The following is a 3,827-nucleotide window of genomic DNA, read 5'->3' on the forward strand; positions in this document are numbered from 1 at the left end:
CATGAAAAGTACAATAGACATTTTTTATAGGTAGCACAAGACAGTTTATCTATGACACTGAAGGAAAGAGAATGGAAAAGATACAAGGTAAAAAGTAGAGATAAAAGTATGACAATACCAGTGGTAATTTAAGGATCCAGCAGAGACTTGTTTTAAGAAAAGATAAATAAAATTTAGCTCCACAGAGACAGTGCCAGTGCAAGTGAGAGCCAGACCGACACTGGAGGAATCTGCATTGCTTGGGAAAAACAACTAAACAAGGGCAACGATCATCCCAAGATGCTGAGAGGCAGAATCATACACATTCTTCGTGCAAACTTGCCGGGAGGAGTACAGAAGAAGCACCCTGACACTTCTGTCAACATCTCAGAGTTTTTCTAGAAGTGCTCAGAGAGGTGTAAGACCATGTCTGCTAAAGAAAAGGGAAAGTTTGAAGACATGGAAAAGGCTGAGGAGGCTCTTATAAAAGAGAAATAAAAACCTTCCCAAAGGGGAAACAAAAAAGGAGTCAAAAATCCCAACACACCCAAGAGGTGGTTTTTGGCTTTTTTCTTGTTCTGTTCTGAATATCACCCCCAAATCCAAGGAGAGCCCCCTGGCTTATCTATGGTGATGGTGCAAAGAAACTGGGAGATAGATGGAACAAAACTCTTCAGATGACAAGCAGCCTTATGAGAAAAAGGTGACTAAGATGAAGGAGAAATACAAAACGGATATTGCTGCCTACAGAGCTAAAGGAAAACCTGTTGCTGCCAAAAAGGGGTTGTCAAGGCTGAAAGAGGCAGATGAAGATGAAGAGTATGAGCATGAGGAGGAAGATGAAAACAGAGAAGATGATGATGACAAATGTTTGTTATGGCACAGTTTTTTTTCTTGTTTATGAAGTATTTTAAGACCCCTGTACACAACTCACTCCTTTTAAAGATTAAATTTGAAATGTAAGGCTTTGTAAGATTTGTTTTTAAACTGTACAGTGACTTTTTCTTGTATAGTTAGGACACTACTGAATGTGTCTTTAGGTAGCCCTGTCCTGGTGGTATTTTCAACAGCCACTAACCTTGCCTGGTACAGTACAGGGGCTGTAAATTGGCGTGGGAATTTAAAACAAGTTCTTGTTGGTGCACAGCACAGGGTACTAATATAATATATAAGGAATTTTTTTTGTTTTCAGTTGTCTCTGACGCAGCTTATATTAAAATAATTGTTGTTAACTGAGTACCACTCTGTAATTGAAAAAAACAAAGTGACTATTTTGTTGACCTTCTAAATGCTTCTAAATGAATACAATTTTATGTTAAAGATAAAAAAGAAGAAATGATGAAATTAATGAACAAAATCCTCTAACAAATTCAGGAACATTTTCTAAAGTAGAGGGCATGAGTTCCCATATAAAATTGATTAAAGCATACCTAGAACAGTTGATTACAATAAAGTAAATGTTAAATATCAAAACTATAGGTTGTAGAATGTGGGAAGCGGGCGCGGTCGAGCTGGCCAAGATGGCGCCCTGGCTGGCTGCCAAGCCTCATGACCCTCCCTTGATTGCTCCAATTTGCGCAAGCGCTGTAAGCTTGATCACGCGCAGCCTGCCTGACATGATACATCACCGAGCATGATTCTATTGCGTGGCCCAATGATTTGCTGCTCTGCCTGCATGTTAGCCTCATGCTCATATCCTGATTGGCTCCGTGTGACGGTCTGATTGTGGGATGGATCTGATGAGGGTATATATTGTGGGATGAAGAAGAATAAAAGAGAGAGAGTTGCTTGAACCTCAATGTGACTGGAAAAACAGAAATTTAATATAATTATTGATATTCTCTAGTTCATATGATATGCTTTGATTTTTAAAAAAATGAGAATTTAGGAAAGAAAAGTTTTAAGCTCTGCTATTTTCTTGTATGACATTTCATGCAAGATTCCATTTCATTAATAGCTTCATTATACAGCACTCAGTTATTCTCATTCAGAAAGAGTTTGGATATATACACATTATAGTGTTTGCATGCATACATAACCATATAATTAATAATCAATGGCAATTAGCACACAATACAGTTCCTCTTAAATTTAATTAGATGCTTGATTAAGAGTGTTTGGGTACTTAATTAAAATAAGAAGGTCAATGGTACTTAATTCTCTCTTATATTCACATTACAATCCCAATTACTTCAGTCCTCACTCAGTCCGTGTATAGCTCCTATTAATTTTAATGAAAAGTATGATTGTTCACTGAATGAATCCTGAAATGCAATTGGATAGGTTACATAAGTGAAAACAGTATGGAGGGTGAGAGTATAAAATGAGGGAAGAGTCTAGCTCAAGCATTTGAATGGAGAAATAACTGTCATAATTCGTTTAAATTAGTTTTTTATAGCTTTTGCAAAGCATTTCTTACTGTTCTGTACCATGAGATATAACCAGTAACAAAACTAGCTAGAATGATTAGTATGTACCAATGTATAAAAGAAGTAAAATGCGTCCTAACTGTTAAGATCTCAGTGAGGATAAATGAACTGAATAACAATGCAGAAGCATCAGTGGGAAAGCTTCACCATTGCTAAGTGTGACAGGGTGTGAATGGAATGAAATCAGGCATGTTCAATAAACTCTGGGCTCACAAATACACATTTTATTAGGAAAGTAAGTTTGTGCAAATGGATGTCTTTTCAATGTGAAGCAAGCCACCATTAAATGAGCATTCGAATAAGGTGTTATCAAGAAATCCACAACGCAGTTAAAATTAGATTGAGTTCCTATTAACTTTTATAAAGAAAACACAATAAGTCTCAGTAATGAGACTGATACCTAAAAAGAAACTAAAATATTAAAAGCCTCATTGGTCACATGCCAGTAAATGACTGAGATGGGATTTAAAGAAAGGCTGATTTGATTTAGCTAATATAAAATGATCAACTGTAAGAATATACACCCACTGGAGTGAGACTCTTATTTGTAGTAAGTTTACTTCTATGTTTACAGAACTGTTCCTCCAGTAAAGTGAGGTAGAACAGTGTTCCAGAAGAGAACAGAACCAATATTCATTGTACCCCTTGTCATCTGGAAAATGCTATGATTTGGAGTCCACAGTCTACTACTGCTGGTTACACAGGATTTCTTGTCTTGTAATTTGCTTCCATATGGATTCAGATATGGGTGGCTGTGCTCTCTCTCTGGGTGCAGCCGTATGCTCACTCCCTGCGGGTCTTGGGCTCGGCGGCTCGGGTCCCGCATCTCTGGGAGTGGCGGTAGCTGATGACTACCGCAGTTTCTCTTGCTGCTGAGCTTTCCCTGCTACTGGAGCGTTTGTCCAGTTGAAATCCCGTCCCTTAATACACCCATATACCTTTCCTCAGGATAGTGGGGCTCCTTGCCACTGAACCCCACAGGGAAGAGGCACGAGGACGGCGAAGCTAGAGTATCCGTGGCTCGGTAACGGAAGGTGCTGCCCTCCGGAGGAGTTAGGTCACCGGTACACAAGACTCAAAGGCTCAAGGCTTAGTTTTAGTCTGTACAGCTTTATTATCTGAGACTCAGTTCTCTGATATCTCTGATCTCCCTGAATTCCTGGGCCCGGTTTCCCTAAATTCCCCCGCTATTGAGAGAAGACTAAGATTTTTATACCATGGGGGTTGTGTTAAAAGCCTTGGCTGCTAGATGCTTTTGCATGTGAAAAGTGGGCTTCTGCCAGACAGTTGTCTGCTAGGAATTTACAGGAAGGTATGATACCTTTTCAGAGACAAAGGCCACGTTAATGTTTAGGGCATTCATGGCGGACACCTCAAAAGGAGAGGCAGGAAAGATGCCGGGAAGCACTTTGTTATGTA

At 39.2% G+C, this 3,827-nt stretch overlaps 1 pseudogene; it reads left to right on the plus strand.

Moving 5' to 3' along the window:
- The first annotated feature begins 289 nt into the window (after window positions 1-289).
- LOC103745285 lies at window positions 290-3,252 on the plus strand (annotated as a pseudogene).
- Window positions 3,253-3,827: the final 575 nt, after the last annotated feature.

This window comes from Nannospalax galili, unplaced genomic scaffold (assembly GCF_000622305.1).
Source record: "Nannospalax galili isolate Female #2095 unplaced genomic scaffold, S.galili_v1.0 scaffold2752, whole genome shotgun sequence".
NCBI lineage: Eukaryota > Metazoa > Chordata > Mammalia > Rodentia > Spalacidae > Nannospalax > Nannospalax galili.